An 18,209-nucleotide genomic window follows, 5' to 3' on the forward strand; every position below is an offset into this window, starting at 1 on the left:
ACATCAACTGGTTACCATAACTGACACATGCTCTTTGGAACAAATGCTGACACAGCTCATTTTTACTCGAATGAAGATGATTTTTTTATACCAAGGCTGTGTCCATCCCAGTAGGTTGCAGTGATCACAATCTAGTACCATTTGCAAGAAAAGGTAAAGTAGCTAAAGCCAAGCCAAGATGTGTGTATAACAGGTCCTATAGTAGGTTGTCTGAGGATGCTGATCAAACAGTATCAATGAAAATCAACCAGATGGAGCACCAGAACTATTATTTAATAAGTTTCAACCAGTTATTGAGAAACATGCACCTGTTAGGAAACTGACGGTGAGGACTAGTAGAGCGCTGCGAGTTGACAAGGAATTAAAGAGCTACAAGTCTCAGAGGAATGAGGCAAATGAAACAGCACAAAGAGGTGGTTGTAAAACTGACAGTCACAAATACTCCAAACTGAGGAATTATGTCACGAAACTTAATCAAAAGGAAAAGAAACAGCATTACGCTCTACAGCTAAGCAGAACAAAGAATGAAGGGAAAAAGCTTTGGAGCACATTAAATAATATAATGGTAAGAAATACCTCTCCACAACCTACATTTATTGAGCGTGGAGGTCACTTTATCACAAAACCCAAAGAAAGGGCAAATTACTTGAGTGACAGAGGGAAGTTATGTAAATTAAAGAAAGAATTATCACACGGGACAGACAATAGCTTATCCATTTATAACATAAAAAATTACATGAGGGATAAAGTGGAAACAGCCCATAAATTAAAGACGTTAACGTGTAATGATGTTGGATTTACTGGGATTGACAACATGATAGATGATAAACAGATCACCCTGTTTGTCAAATACCAGCCTGAAATAATCAGTCTTTCCACAGCCTTGGAAAAAAGATCTGCTATAATAATACTCATCCCTTAAGTTTGTTACCAGCATTAAGTAAGATCTTTAAGAAGCTGGTGTTTGATCAAATACAAGAACACCTCGGAGAAAATAATCAGAGGACACCTCCAGCATGTACACAGAAAGGGACATCCTACATGCACGGCTCTGGTGCAAATGACAGATGATTGGTACAGAGACCTGTGGAGCATCACCCTCGACAACAAACTGTCCTGGTTAAAACACATCAACACTATAGTATAGTACAGAATGGACAGGGCATTAGGGGCTGTAGTGAGGCGATGCACAAAACACTTGACGCCTGATTTAACTAAAATTATACCAAGAACTCTCATTCTATTGCAGTGTGATAACTGCCAGGAAATGTGGGCGAATGCCACAAAAGAAAAAAAAAAAGATTTAAGATTTAAGCAAACTCCAGCTAGTACAGAACAAGGTGGCACGCGTTGCTCTCCAGGGTCCATACGGCACTAACATCAATACCATGCACTTCCGTCTTAACTTGCTAAAAGTTGATTTCGGAATGATCACTGCGCTTTTACTTGCAACACACAAAGTTTGACAATCCCAAACTCCATCATATCAGTGCCGTCAATTAAAAACAGCTAGGAGTTATATACATATGACACCAAGGCCAGTTTTCACTCCTCAACTTATTCCATTAAACGCACCGTGGTGTATAGAACAATGAAAGAAAGGGGATCCTAACAAATAAACAGTAAGTTACAACCCATGTATGTCTAATTAGAATGTGGTGCCCACTTCCATTAGGGACTCCGCTCATCCTTACTGTAATAACAGGGCTATATTTTTAGTTACTTGCTTAATTCATCTAATAAGGCTGTGTGCAGTGCCATAAACCTGTCAGTGTTGCCAGCGGTTGTTTGATCACCATCAAAGGTAGAAGGTCATCAAGCCGTTGTTGTGTGAAAGCTCCATACAGTAGCTGCAGGTTTAATTATCAAAATGTTTTCACTCTAATTGATGGATCAAGTTATTCTTAGATCTCTTGGGCTTTTGAAGCCCTTTCAAAACCTATTGGACAACATCAAACCGCTCTGTCATCAGGCTGAAGACACGGCTGCTTATTCTGACAATCTGACAGCGTTTCTGACACTTTCAGACACTCAGTTTCCATTTGACAGCGACAATATATAACTTAATGTGCCATTAACGGCGCACAGAAACGCACACATAAACTCGCACGTATATAAACACAGATACGTGAGGAAGCTCATATGGAAAAAAATAAACCACCACACGGCGACAGCTGGACATGCTGACAGAGCGTAAAATCTCGCTCTGTATCTCACACTCTTTAACGGCGCACCAAGACGCATCACTTACACGCATTCGACATCGATCACCTCCTCTGAGTAAATGGCCTCATTCTGCTACATATGATTGGATGTTGCACATCAAGTGCTGGCTGCTCTCACCCAGCATCAGCCAAAACACCGGCCTGGGTGACTTGGCAGCTCAAGGTGAATCACATTCAACACGGAGCTGTTTTGAATGTTAACGAACAAGCAGGAATATGTTGAGGTTCCTGAGCAGAATTCATAAGCAAACAAACTGAATATATGAGCAAATGTGCTTCGTCTCCGAGTGTACGTTCTGAATAAGACCTCTGGTGATGGAGCCGACGAGAAACAGGGTGATTGAAAAAGGGAGATAGAATGTGGAGAGAAGAGGGGAGAAGAGAGCGGACACGTTCAGAATACTAAAGCTTGTCTAATAGCACAGTGTCACGGCTAATACACACCGGGTGGAATTAGGCTTATATTTCCCAATTAGCATTTCAAAAAGCGCTGCAGCTCTCTTCGCTTGTTGCAGAGGTCCTCACATGTCAAAGCATTCAATTACTAAACACTGACATTCAATGAGCAAAACACAAAGTATCGGCCACCTGTGACCTATGTGGGCAAAATAAAGATTCACATGCAGGCATGTACTACCATATGCAAAAAAAGAAAACAAAAAAAAAAGCCACATCATGAGCTAAAGTTTCTCTGTGCACCCTGTCAATCACAACAACATCTGAAGCCTCACACAGTCAGAGCTCCATTTCTGAATCAGCTCAGTTATGATTTCCCTCCAAGGTACAAAGCTAAAAAAGTAATCGTAATGAAATAAAATAAATAAATAAAGCACCCTCTACTCCTCAAAAAAAAAAAAAAAACTTTCTGCCCTTGGGTGACATGCGTGACACAAAGGCATATTGAGAACACACACAGCAGACAGGTCCTTTGAGCCCTCTATAATCTGTCCTGTGTAGCGGTTCACAAACCTTTGCTGACATCTCTCTTTGAACATGTCTTTTTGTTTTTGCTTCATCCAGAAATAATAACATTAGGCTGCTGCTATGTTTTGTTCGGCGCACACAGGCCCTGGCAGCATGAATACATTTCTGCCAACTCATACTGGAGAGAACCGGGGAGGGGGAACACTGGGAGAGGGGGAGAAGCATGTGTGTGTGTGTGTGTGTCTGTATGTGTGTGTACATTTAATAGAATGTGTGCGCATATGTGTGTGTGTTTAGCAGGAGGGTGTTTGAGGGGGCACAAGAGGGGAAAAGGAAGTCGGAAAGATGGATGACTAAGTGTGGCAAGAGAACTAAGGATACACAGGGGGGGAAAGTGTTAGAGTGTGTGTGTGTGTGTGTGTGTATGTGTATGTGTGTGTGTGTGTAACAGAGTCAGAGTGAGAGAGGGAGACATGTTTTTCTATTAGTGCAAGCCGTCCCACACATTCTCAGATGTTTAACTGTACCTGTGTTTGCACGCTCATACTTACATATGTGTACATACATGTGTGTGTTGCTTGGATCGCATCTGTCCACACACACACGTTCAGCATTGTATGTGTGTGTGTCACTCATGAGTCAGAACTGAATTCACTTGTTTGCTCTTTAACATCTTGAATATATTTGCTATATTGCAGTGTCTGTATTTGCTCTCTGACATCTGTGCATCTTTCACATTTCTCTGCACACACACAGACACACACACACACACCGAGATATATCAACACACTCACCTGTCTGGGGATCCACAGAGAAGTACTGTTGGCCCTGCACCAGTGTGTACACTAGCTTGGCGCTGTTCCCATAAGTCGGGTCATCGGCGTCTGTCGCTGTCACCTGGATTATAGACGTGCCTGCAGGGAGGGCAGACGAGGAGGGAGGGAGGGAGGGAGGGTGGAGAAGAGGGAAATAAAGAAGAGCAGACGACAAATGAGGTAGGAAAAGAAATGACAATAAGAAGAAGAAGGGAGAAAAGGGGGGAAGGAAAGGGAGGGAGGAAAGAAAATAAGCAAAAAAGGAAAAGAGAGTCAAAACGAGGCAGAGCTGGAGCTAACTAGACAGAACACAGCTGCACTTTAAGAGCATAAGAAAGCTTTATATCAGGGCAACCTCCACTCTCCTCTCCCACTCCTTCCTTTTCAATCTCTTTCTGACGGCACTGTGACAAATACTTTGCTTGCCCCCCCCTCCACACACCCCAAACACTCACCCTCTCCCTCCTCTATCCTGCTGCTCACCTTCCCCCCCCATTCCCTCTGTCTCACTTCATTTCTCTTCATCTCCGTCTCCAATTCCCTTTTGCTCCCTCTCTCAATCGGACCGTCTGTCTCCTCAGCGGTCCTCCCTCTCCCTCTCGCTCCTTTAAATCTCCTTTCTACGGCTCATGGAGAGTCAATTTGGCAGAGAAATTTTTTCAATTTGCCGACAAAAAATTTAAATACATGAATACATCAAATACAATAAACACATTTCATATGTAGAGTATTCATATATGACTATATTTATCCACACGTGCAGGGGGAACGACTGTTCCCAGGGGGATTCGAACTACATGAGACAGGAGGAAGAAGGGGGATTTGTGGGGGCAGCTGCTACTTTATTTCTGATCAAAGCCATGACAGCATCACTACGGGAAAGATAGGTGGAGTGTGTGTAAATGCGTGTGTGAATATGTGTAAGGAAAGTGGGAAGAGGGGCCGTGGGATCATCTGGTTCCAGATCCATTACAGGTAGTTAAGAATCAGGGAGTTTACTGACAGATGGCAGATGTAAAGTCTGCAAAGGTTGTACCAGAGAGAGTTTGAGAGGGAGCAAGAGGAAGTTTGTGTGTGTGTGTGTGTGTGTGTGTGAGAGAGAGAGAGAGAGAGAGAGAGAGAGAGAGAGAGAGAGAGAGAGAGAGAGAGAGAGAGAGAGAGAGAGCGAGCCTGTTGTGCGTTCACACTGGAAAGAATTAAAGGATAATTCCTGTTTATTATACCTTGGGTCTTTTTCTTGTAGCTTTATCCCTGAGAAGAGGAGGAAAGCAACTAAGTTTACTTAAGTTTACTTAAGTAATGTACTCAAGCAAAATTCTGAGGCATCTGTACTTTTCTGCTACTTTATATTTTCATTCAACTTCAGTTTGGAGGGAAACTTTGCTCTTTTATTTCACAGCTGGAGTTACTAGTTACTGTTTGAATTAAGATTTTAGACAAAGACAACATAGGATACATTTTAGAAATAGAAAGTACAATTAGATAAAAGTAAAAACACATTACAATATAAATTTGTGTAGCAAAACTTTTTTTTCTTTCTCTGTCCTTTCCCATTGAGCATCTCATGACCTCTTAGATTTGGATTGTGACCCTTCAGAAGGGACTCGACCCCTAGGTTGGGAAGCACTGGAACAGGCGGTTGTGTGTAAAGTAGTTCAAACAACCAGCTCAACCAGTTACAACAGTACAATTCTGCAGTCCACCAATCAGAAGGTCAGTGGGTCGATTAAGAGCTGTACGAATGTGTGTGTGAATGGGTGAACATGACTTGTAGTGTAAAAGCACTTTGAGCGCTCGATAAGAGCGCTATATAAAAGCAGCCCATTTACCATTTACAAATCTAATAATGTAATATAACAATGTCAGTCACAGGGGCCATACTTTAACTTCTGATACTTTCGGTACATTTTGTGGATGAAAGATTTTATATACTAGATAAGTTTCTGACTCACAATGGAGTATTTTTATATTATTTTATTTATGCATTTACTTACAAGCTAAGTATGAGATCTGAGTATGTCTTTCATGACGGTTATTCATTGTTTCTGTTGGTTATAATAACAGGTTTAATGAAGTAATGTGTGGGACCTATGAACACCACAAAAACACATGCCTGTCTATGACGCTGGTAATTATCTCTCATTGCACAGAAACATTGCAGGCACATAACTGCTGTATGATCAGTACTGTGGGTCAAAGCTGAAGCAGGATGTTGCTGTGTAAGCTGTGGTGGATGTTTATCAGAGAGAATTTTTTTTTTTCAAATAACCTGTCTGATCACCTGACCACCTGATTTTTCTTGCCCCGTGTGATCTGAACCATCGACTCAGCGTGTACATTATTTAAAAAACAACAGAAACAATTGGCAAACTAACAAAAAAAAAAAAGATCCAAGGCGAAACAAACTGGTGTTATACTCAAATCTCTCAGGCTCGCACAATAACAAATGCTTGATTTCTGAGTGTGTTATTTATGTGCTCTACTATTCTACAATGCAGTGCCCAGAGGAAATGAAGGAGCTGCTCACAGCTGAAAAAAATAAAATAAAATAAAAAATCACAAATCTTGGTTGTTCGTGAGACAGCTCGAGGAAGATCTCCGAACACGAAAACAAATATTAAATTCAAATTGAATCTGAAATGTCTTTCTGAAGTTTAGTGAGATGTGCCACAGTAACTGACATCTGTTGGCACAGATTTTGTTAACTAAATGCAAAAAAAACCCCAAAAAACAAAACAAAACAAAAAACAGTATAACATGACTATCAATGCACACTATATACATTATATAATACGTAGACCTGGGGCACAGTAAGAGACAGTGAGGCAGACAGGAGAGTAAGCATCTTGTTTTCAGATGTTCGGCCATTATTTTCAATCCATTCTCAGTTTTGATTCTTTCTCCATTTCATACATCTTCTAGCCAGCCAGAAAAAAAATACAGTTACAGCACTTTCTGTGTTTATTTCAAAGCGCTCGCTCACAAGACCAGATTCGTTCACAGACTGGCACAAACTACAAAGTGGCTGCTATTTAATCTCTATGTTTTAGCTTTTTTTTCCCCCACTATGTACATTGTAGATAAGTGCAATGGGACATAAGTAGATAAGTAGGCAGAAATGTTTGTTTTGACAGCAGCAAAAAATAATCAGACTTAGGGATCAAACACTTTGGCTCTGAGGTTAATGTTACATGTGCAAGGCAAAGGCAAATCTATTGGTATGCAGCCAGCCATGCTATACAGCCAGTCACACTCCATAAGGATCAAATATTCACACTGCCATGCATCCATCTGGAAAGATCTTACCATGAGACATCTGTCCTCTGGGAAAGAGGAGTATAGGAATCACTGCATATCTCTGCATGTATACGTATATGCGATGATATTTATACTCAAGGTTAAACTTTAAATGTGAGTCCTTCTCCCTGAATGCAGGTACACATCTGGCAAGATGTAAATACCAAGTGGAGTGAGACCAACACAAAACACTTTGCAGACACAAATTTGGTTCCAGCATACCTTGTATCAGTGTCTCCCCCCAGGCCCCCCCCCTCCCCACCTTCACCTTTAAATGTCTCATATAAAGAGCCTTTGATAGCATCCTCACAGCAGCACTATCTCCTCTGTCACGCGTGCTGCAAAGCGCCTTGATAAATATTGAATCGTCAAGTAAATATTGAATCCATGATTGACTGAACAACTCTATCTGAAGACTGAGCTGCTATGAGGAGCAGACACTCATCAGGCAGCTGATAGGATTACTAAATAGCGCTGGCCCCCTCACCTTGGGCCCTGGCCTGGCAGGCTGCAGACAGGGTCATTATTCTAATCTGAATTAAACAAGTCAACGCAGGGGTAACCTTGATGTTTAGAAAAAAAAAACAGTAGGAGGTAGATGGCGAGAACCTCAGGTCAAATATGCTGAACTTTTCTAAATTAACCAGTTTAAGGGTGAATTATTTAAAATAAAACCCTGTTTTCTGGCAAATTCCAAAGTTTTCCTGAAAGCATTTCTCCTAACTTTTAAAAGGCAAGAGTACTCCGCAAAGTAGAACTCATTTTCGAGGGGCAGAGTGGAGTTTAAATGGAGATTAGAGTACTTTTTGTACATACAAACCGTCTCCTACAGGCACTCTGCAGTCATGCTCTGAATTACAATCTCAGACAGTAATTGTCACTCCAACATCTTACTGCAATATGAGCGCAAAAATCTCCCCTATCTCTGCCCTTACATCTCATTTCATTTCTATTCCAAGCCAGCCTGTCACACTGAACATGATCATTCTGCGGTCACAGAAATATTATCAGGTCACTGTGGCTGTGACATGCACTCTGTCAAGTGAAAATGAAATGAAAATGATTTTTTTTGAAAGGGACAGATAATTTTATAATCCTCCATCATTTCTTATTAAGTTGGACAAAATGTAATTTCTCCTATTTGTACACAATTATGCCCAAATCTCCCGTTCCACAGCTTTCCAAGAATGACTCCCTCCCTCCTCATGGATTTAGTTGATAAACTAAATTGTGTTTTTTAGGAGGTAAACAGTATCTGATACATAAACACTGCAATACATCAGTGCCAACAGGAAATAGGACAGTAGCTAAACAGATTAATTATTTTTTTTCCCCCCAATGTTCTACAACTTAGATATCCAGAGTCAGCTTTTGATGGATTTTAAGGTGTTTGCCCCGGAAAACCACTTTTCTTTTCTACCATAAATGTCGTGGTGGCTGAATTTATTAATTTTGAAGAATCTACAATTTTTGCTACAGTAAAAAGCATTTCACAGTGCATTGCCTCACAAACTGACCTGCTCTGTTTTCCTGACACCGGGTGCAAGCACAAACACGGGCTGCAAGCACAGGTGGGTGTGCGACCAACTAATTTCGGTTTGCAGTGCAATGCGAAAAAGAGGCTGGAGCAGTATGAATACGTTATTCGTCGGCAGAATAGATGATATTCAGGCAGAGCCGGGGCAGGTTTCGGTTATGGCCAATCGCGTCAGCTCTTCATCCTGTTTAAAAGCAGCAGACAGCTTCTTAATGAGCTGAGAGGAAAGTCCAGGCTGCTAAAAAAACTGCTCCTCTCAGGAAACAGCACAGTCCCAAAGTAGCAACACAATATAAACGCCTCCAATCTGAATGGATAGCAACCCTAATAGGCAGATTATTGTCTTAGATGTCTTCTTTTTTTTTGTATAATTCTATACAAGCAGTTTTTATTTGTGCTGTCCTTGGCGTATATTTTTGTAGTGAAGTGATTAAATATGTTGCACTCAGTTAGTAATATCTGTGTAATATACATTTATAGCCACAACTGCAAATACTGAGATAAAAACAACAGTCTGTTTAAGCCACTACTGTGATTACATAACCTGGAAGCTCCCCATAATAATAATAATGGCCATATTATCATCATGAAAACCCAACAGTGTTCGACCTGTGCATAATTAGAAGCTACACATCTCTTGAATCAGAGACTGCAGATGGGACATATTGTATGTACTGTTTCATTCCTGCTGCTGTATGACAGAAACAGGTATTTCATCAAGAACAGGGAAGAGCCTCATACATCCTACAAGCAGCTCTGCTGACAGTATTATTAAAAAATCACCCATTAATCTAACCATTACAGATTCTGTCTGTATTACATTTAAATCGTTTTCCCATTTGCATTTGATTTTTGGGTTCTGGGGAAGTGTGTGTATGTGTGTGTGTGTCTGTGTGTGTGTGTGTGTGTCTGTGTGTGCGTGCACACCCACCAACTCCAGCCATGAAATTTTCTCTATGTGGCATGAGCAGGCGGAAACAGAGATGCAATTTCATGCCAAAAAGAGTAATAAAATTGAGCAGCACCGTCTGACCTGCCTGCTCCCAACAAAAAAGTGGAGACCAAGTGCATTTGAGCACTCATATAAAACTTTTGCAAAAAACCATATAATGTACTTTTAACATTAATTTATATTTTGTATATCCTGGTTTAACACTGTATCTGTATCAAATCCTCATAGAAAACATTCTTTATGAGCCTGGACACTGTTAAAGTGAGGTAAAGCATGTGGCCTACATATAAAGGAAACACAGCCGTACAAATGTCCTTCAGTTTGTGCCGCTTTTAGCTTGCAACTGAACTAAAGGTCCTTCAGAAACTATATCTAGGTGTTACAATCTGAAAAGGGCACCCAGAAATCCCCAGGTCCTTGTACTCTGACTCGTGCTACATGGATACAAAGCTCTGCTGGAACAGTGCACACGGGAAGATTTTACTTCCCTCCCTCTCGCACCTGCCAACCCGTTCGCTAGATTTCTACCATTGGTAAATGTTTGCAGAGCGGCTCTCACACTGCCTTTGACTTTGCAAAGCCTGAAGAGAAAAACACAAAAAAGATCAAATAGACCTCTTATTTACATATCACACGGACACGCATCACTGAACTGTTTATTCATTAGACCCAAAGCAGGTTAATCTTTGTTTTTACTTAATTATATTTCAGTATATTAAGTGCTATAATTTGGCAACTGCTTGAGGCACAAGGTGTTGCTTGTTTTGAATACAATATCAGTTTGGCTCAATAAAAAGAAAATGTCAGGACTATATTAATAATGAACTGGATTTTACTTAATGCAAACCAATCTGAATATTGGCCCATTCAGTTTGAGATGAACTCTCACCTTGTGTGTAACAAGGAACATGTATCTGATGTTGTGTTTATTTAATGTGGAATTTAGCAACGAGAAAAACAAAATGTCGCTGTTACACGAGAGGTCATATCATGCTTTTTATGTTTGTTTGCTGCTTTACAGCCCCTGAAAACTTTAAATATTACATATTCTCAATAACTTCAAATAGTTACGCTTAAATAAGCAGCACCAAAACTGAAGAAATCTTTTACGTATTATATATTATAATATAAATTAGAGTTTAACACTGTAAAAGTCAGATAATCTGCTTCACATCATGATCTTCATCTTGATCAGATCTGACTGACAGTTACCAACCAACCAACCGAGAGCAGATTCTCATTCAAACATCGCTAAATCCTGACTGGTTCATCAAAGCACTGTCTCTATAAGGCCAGTTTTTTCAGCGATGGTGGACAGAGGACATGTCAAAGATGTGCAAACAGTGGGGGTCAGTAGCATCGAGTTGCAGTGCTTTTTCAGCACTTTTTTTGTGTATGTTTTCAGTTGTGCCATTAGCACAGAGATGTTTTCTGACAGTTACAAAACATTATTCTACTCTCAGCACAGGAGAGTTCTGCAATGTGAAATTTCTTTTGTCATATTCAACAGTGAACATCCAGACCTCTCTCTCTCTCTCTCTCTCTCTCTCTCTCTCTCTCTCTCTCTCTCTCTCTCTCTCTCTCTCAGAGTGTTGGTGCAAAGCCTGCAGCACACACTGAGCAAAGAACACAGACCAACATAATTATTTAAAAATATTTCTCAGCTTCAACTTTAGGGTTTAAATACATCTAAAATGGATATGGATGTCTCAGACATGTACTCTGGTATATATGAAGATGCTTACCAGATAAAACTATTTTTTAGTAGTTTTGCTGTGAAAGCACGTGGTTGTCAGCTGTGAAATATTTGGACACAACTTCTTTACCTTGTCAAAATTTGTCTGTTTTCATAATATAAGTTTAATGTCATAAATAAACTGAATTATTTGCATTTTTCCCAGTACAGCTATTTGTTACAATGGACGAGCACAAACATCAGTATATGTGAATGAAAGAGGGGGCTTTTAAGTTGGCTATATTTCATAACAGTGCACAACGGCTTCATTTAATTTAATTTACAGATCAATGCTAAGACTGGCACCTGAAAATCATAAAGATATTTTCATTAAATTAATTTAAAGATGCATTAATATTTCAAACATCAATCACTGATCTACAATACACAGGATTAGTCTGCACAGGCCATTAAAAGTAGCTGTTTACTGGTAAATCCTGTTGTTCTCTATGGAAAACAAAGGATCTGACATGAGTCACATGATCCACTGTTGTTTTTATTTTTAAGCCTTCGCTGTCATAACTCTGTCATCTTAAGGGCTCAGTATGTAACATCCCCTGCGTAGTTAGAAAAGCAGATTTGATCATGTAAATCTGTCTTTTTATGAACCAGTTTTTTTGGGGGGGGCGGGGGGGTTAGCTATTTGAGAATTAAGAATTTTAAATCTCACTTTATGTTGGACTGGACAGAAGAGCAAGTTTGTTTTGAAACACATTAAAAGAACTCTAGGATAAAAATTCATGAAAATGTGGGAAAGTGATCTGCGAGACAGAGATTGCTGCATTTGCTTTGACCACAGCGCAGTGGTACACGACACGAATAACAAACAACATCTTTGGAGAGCGGTCCATCAAAATTCAGGATTTCGGCTGCAGTAAAGTCTGCAAAGCTGTTTTGGTATTAGATGCAGGATTCAATCTCCATCTTTAGGTGTAAATAAAAACCCTCCATCGCTCAGCCTTGTATTCTGAGAAGGATCCATGTGTTGAACCTACAAAAATGCAGCAGGTTTTCCCACCAAACAAAACCCATTTATTCGTGATGCATTCTGATGAAGGCTAAAAAAACTGTGTACAAAATGGTAATACACTGTGAATGGAATCCTGGCAGGCACTAATGTTATGGCAGTGCGGTGCTGTATAATGGCTGTATAGCTGCAGCTGTGACATCTGTGGTTACATCAACAAGCTCGTTCTATTTCAAGTATTATTTCATGTCCCACTTGACGTACTTTTCACAATATGTGTTAGTAATATAGTTCATCTAACAAAGGTTTCAAATTTCCAACACTCAGTCCATCATTGGTTTCATTTTGCTTCCAATAAGTGATATTTTGTATTTTCCAATATTTCTCATTTCTCAGTGTAAGGGCCGTTTTTGTGAAGGCTATACAGATTACCATTTCAAAGCTGTTGAATAAAATACATTCAGACAATTAGGCCCGCTGAGATAGAAATAATAAAACACATTGTCTAGATGTGGTCAAGTGGGACATCCATCATTTTGGAGCCTGACAGCAGTTGACTGGCTGCGACTTTATTTTGATTAAAATAAAAACAAAACCAATACGATGCTGGAGCCTTAGTTTATGTACAGAATGTGACTTCAATAACCCGTTCAATCAAGTTCTGCTCAAGAATGGGATCAAGTTCTAATCCAAGCTAAGGAGATTATCCTTTATCGTTTTTGCTCTCATTACTCAATCACAGCGTAGACGGGACAGGAATGAGAGGTTTGAGAAATGAGTGTGACATGTGACAAAGAGTCCAGGCCAAATTTGGACCATAAGCCAAATGAGCAACCAGGAAACATCCTGAAATCCAGGACTGTAATTATGGAACCTCATGTTCAGCTTTGCACAGAGGTTACCTGGGCAAACTATAATAACAACAACAGTACCTCCATGTTGTCTTCTGGTCTAAAGATTAAAAGTAATCGTCTTTCTATCATGAAAAATGTATCTGTCTGGATGGCAGATGGCATTGCGATAGCAATTTGCTCATGTTATAACTGTGGGAAAGATGCAACAAATTGGGTTTCTGTGGAGAACTGAGCAAGACAGATCACAGCAGAAAGTTGAGATGATCATATTATGGGGCAGCTTTGAGCAGCTTTCACTGGGGATAACACAAGTTTATGTGCAAAAAATGAATTCCTTGGTGGGTACAAGGACATGGGCATTATAAATTTTAAATAAAAATGTGTGTTTAATGTACGTTATGAAATAAATAAATCATATGAATACATAAAATTAAATGATTTTTCTCAGGCTGGACCGGCCACAGCGCAGCCTTAAATCCCTGAACACCAGTGACCGAGTGAGTGTTTGAGCTATAGACTTGACTGAGTGATGAAGTTACATCAGTGGTTGTCTGGCTGAGAGAGTTTCCCCACTGCGCTTTCAAAATGAAATGGCATGAAGAGTTTCTATTACATCATCAGGGGGGTGTTTACAGGCAGTGTTGCTAACTTTGCGCGTTTGTCACTAGATTTACAGCCATTTCAAATCCCTGTATTGACTTTTTCTTTTAAAGTACCTAGTACCTGCACAGCAGCTGACACAGACAGGAATGAACTTCTGACTTTCTCTCTGAACGATTTTATAAGTAAGACGACACTGTGATAATAAAATCAGGATTTTCATTCAGCTTGGAAGTGACTGCTGGTTAACATGTGGTCTTAATGGTGCCACGTTTCAGCCACTATTTCCTACGTGTCCTGTTGTCTGACAACAGAAACAGAAAAATGTAAATGAGAACAGCTTTAATGGGAATTCAGCTGCATTACATGTATATGTGAGCACAGAGAGTAGGAGAGAAGCAAACATAAAATGCCATCCCATTATACTCTAGGTTTTTATCTAGTCTTGTGAAAACTCAGTTAATTATTATAAATTATTTTCCTTACCTTGAAACTATCAGAGTTTTATTTTATATAGGCATTTTTCTTAGTGACAAATGAGTATGTTTTAATAATCATGAGTTTAGTTTTCATAATAATGAATTACTTTTTAATGAGTTATCAAATTATTCCATAATTTACTGGTTAATTTATATATTTACTGGTTCATTTATTTATTTGATCATTATAATCATGTTTTACTTATTAAATCACACTGTCCGGCTCCATAATCTGCTCCTCCTTGGTCCTAAATAAATTCTAAATCCACTCTCCCACTGCCCACCCCGGAACCAGTACCTATATTTGCCATCTCAGGCACGGTGGCGCTGTAGGGGCCTTCATCAAAGACCGGCGGGTTGTCATTGATGTCCTGCACCCGAATTATGAACTGTGACGAGGGCTCCAGGGCACGGTCGGTCTGCCTGTCGGTGGCGGTGGCGATGAGACGGTACTCGTCCTTCTCCTCGCGGTCCAGTGGCTTGGTGACGTGGATGTTACCCGTCTTCTCGTCTATCACAAAGACAGAGCCCGCCCCCTCGCCTCGCAGGACATATTTTGTGCGTCCATCATTCCTGTCCATGTCTGTGTGGAGCTAGGTGAGCGAGGATGGGAAGAGGAGTAAAAAAAAAAAAAAAAAAAAAAGAAAGAGGAAGGAGGTAAATGGGTGGAAACAGAAAGTAGAGGGTTGTGAATGGTGAGGACAGACAGGAACAGAAAGGGTGGGGAAGAAAGACAAGAGTAAACACAAGTTAAAAATTAAGTTTGCTTTTTCAAGACAGGCAGTGAAGACAAAACAAGCAGATTATCCTCTGCATGCCTCCAGGATATAATGAATTTAAACAGAGGCAGACAAAAGAAATACACACAATACCTCCCTCCCTCTGTACTGTGTCTCATCTTGCTATTCCTGCAGTAGGAGTAGTTATGAACCAGGATCTCCTTAATCTCAAAGATATCCTGAACACATGCTCCCCTGCTCTTTCTTAAAGCCTCTATTCACTTCCAAGCAGCTGTGGACTGCGAGAGCGTACTAGTCTGCGCACATGCAGCGCCCTGGCTATTTAATGAAAGCACCAAATCAAAGAAATAATGAACAGTAGGACAATCAATTATTCCCTAACTAATAAGTGTGTATGAGGGAGAGTGGAGGGGAGCATGGCAGTGGGACATGCTGTATCGATCACAGCCCTGTGTTGAGCTTTATTGGATCAGCGCCTGGCGGGATAGCAGAGCAGTAGAGCGACCAGCGTCCTCTCATGCAGGGAGAGGTAATATCAGGGAAGGCTCCACACTGTCCTCCATCCCCAACGAGAGAAACACGCCAGCGGGATGCACCCAGCACATCAAGATTCAATCTCATTACCCTGCACCTACGTGGATCGAATAGCAACTGTGACAAAAAAAAGGAGTGTTAAATTAGCCCCCACTCGCAAGAAAGTGTGACATTGTGACTTTAGATGGAGAGAAGAGAGCAGAGAACAGGCTGAGGAGGGGGTGGGAGGGGGGTTAGCTCGGGAAAGCATTGTTGCGTGGCAACAGCTAAGCACATTTGCTAAATGAAATGAGAATGGATACTGTGAATCGAAATGTTCATTTACTTTGAGGATGGCCATTTTTCAAGGGGGGAAATAGCATGGATACGCCAGCTTCCCGGGGGGTAAATGATAAGTGCGGATGTTGACAAGGTTGTTTATAGCTAAGAAAGCAATCATAAGTTCAGAGCGTCAGAAAGTTGAAAGCTAAAAGTGTGTGAACAATTTGGCACAAAGTCAAAAGTTAAACAACACTTCACCTTCAAAAGATCCTTTTATTTAAATGACAATGCAAATTGGAAAATCTGAAAGCACTCTCGCCAACATGGAGGGCGTCGTGTGAGAGAATTATGCACTTAGGAAACTGGAAATAGAACCACCGCCGCTCTGAAGGCTGCCTTTTAATCAGCTATACCACAACTAGTGTCAGCGCATTTATGCTACGTCAGTTTTTTGATTTCTAGGAACTACTGAGCGCGTGTGGAAGTGATGCACCACCTTGTAGTCTGTGAGCTTTAAAGGCAGCTATGACAACTTTGTAGTTTTCTCCTTCACAGAAAAGGGAGGCTGTGGTTATGAACATAAACCAAAACTTTGCAAACCACTCCTGAAGCCAAGCAAGTCCCTGCTGCCCAACCACATCTCCATGTTATGTTAAAGGCATTAAATACACTAGTTTTCCTCATGAACAATCATGCCAAGCTCATGAGCAGGTGAGTGTGTGTGCTCATTAAGAATAATCCTCTTCCTCTGGTCAGAATGTGGAGCCTGAGTTTTGCTATGGAAGCAGTGAATTGATCCATATTTCAGTAAAACATACTGAGTGTACTGATGCTGAGCAGAGGAGTGAATCATGATGCAGAGCTGCTTTGAAAATTTCCTTTTTGACATTTTGATTTTTTTTTTTTCACACTGTGAAGACAGAACTTGAGTGACTTAACTTTTCTCAGTATAGGCTTGTCATGGCGACAGCGTCACACTTTCTTTTTTGCACTTTTTTTTTTTTTGCCCATTTTCAGTGACTGCGGGTTCTAATGCTCTTTCTGCACAGGCCTTTTTCACAGCAGACGTTTTGATTTATCGCAGGAGGAAAAGCACAGGTGTTAATAACATTAACAATGGCTCCGGTCTATTCAAGTGTCCAAGTAAGCCATCACAGTGTGACAGTGAACCAGCAAACGCAGTATTAGGACTCTGAGACTGAAGCTGAAAAATTCATCCGTCATTAATTGTGTGATTTATACATGTGCTTTCCTACTGTGGCATGTCAGAATGTCTTGTATGAAAAAAGGTTTATTCAGAGCTGGATTCATTCTGTCCAGCAGACAGGTAGTGATTATAGACCAGTACCTCATTCCCCTTAATCAGCCATTCCCTGTATTTACCTCCCCACAACCAGCAGTCCTCTTCCAGATTTTCAAAGCAGTTTTTGCCATTACACTGCAGACGTTTGTTCCTGTCTGATTTTACCTGTCTTCCTTCTTGCCTTTTGGACTTAGTTGCCCTTGCTGACTGACTTCCTATTTTGTCCACACTGATTAAATATGCCTCACTTTTATCTTCCCTGCTTTTGTTGTGCTTTGAGCCCACACAACACCTACCAGAAGTACAAGAAGGCTTATTATTTATGGCAGAATTAAGACCTGGCTATGTAGATTCAAATGCAGTATGGTACATCTAGAGTTCGACTGAGACACACTGTATTTATACACTGTATACACACGGATCTCCAGCCCATCAGTCTCCGGTGAGATCTTGTCAGGTTTCACTGCCCAGCTCAAATATGTGTTAGTGCACCATCCATAGTTATAGCAGAGTGGACAAATTATCTCCCCATGAAGCTCTTACAGACAGCCCTGGTAAAATACACAAACCTGGCAGCAGCAGCAGCGTAGCAAACATTCAGACCTACAGCATTCTGGTGTATGCCTGAATTTCACTTTATGTCAAAATGACACAAGAAAATAGTGTGCAATCAGCGGAGGGCAAGAAAAGAAGAGAGAGCTTGACCACCTGAGAGTGAGGCCAAGATAAACACACCTTACACATCACTATTCGTAGAAAAATATAGATGCACACAGCCGACAATGGACCAATATCTACAGTACCTTGGCAACATGCAGCTAAGCTTTACACACATTACAATTTGTTATACAACCACAGTTCTGGTTATTTTGATTGCAGTATGTATAGGTTAAAGTCATGCTTGTGGTGTTGTCTCACACAGTAGATAGACTTAATGTCACTTCTTTTAGAGCTAGCGTAAACTGTTTTTCTGGCGACCAACCATT

Source organism: Toxotes jaculatrix, chromosome 14 (assembly GCF_017976425.1).
Source record: "Toxotes jaculatrix isolate fToxJac2 chromosome 14, fToxJac2.pri, whole genome shotgun sequence".
In the NCBI taxonomy this organism is placed as follows: domain Eukaryota; kingdom Metazoa; phylum Chordata; class Actinopteri; family Toxotidae; genus Toxotes; species Toxotes jaculatrix.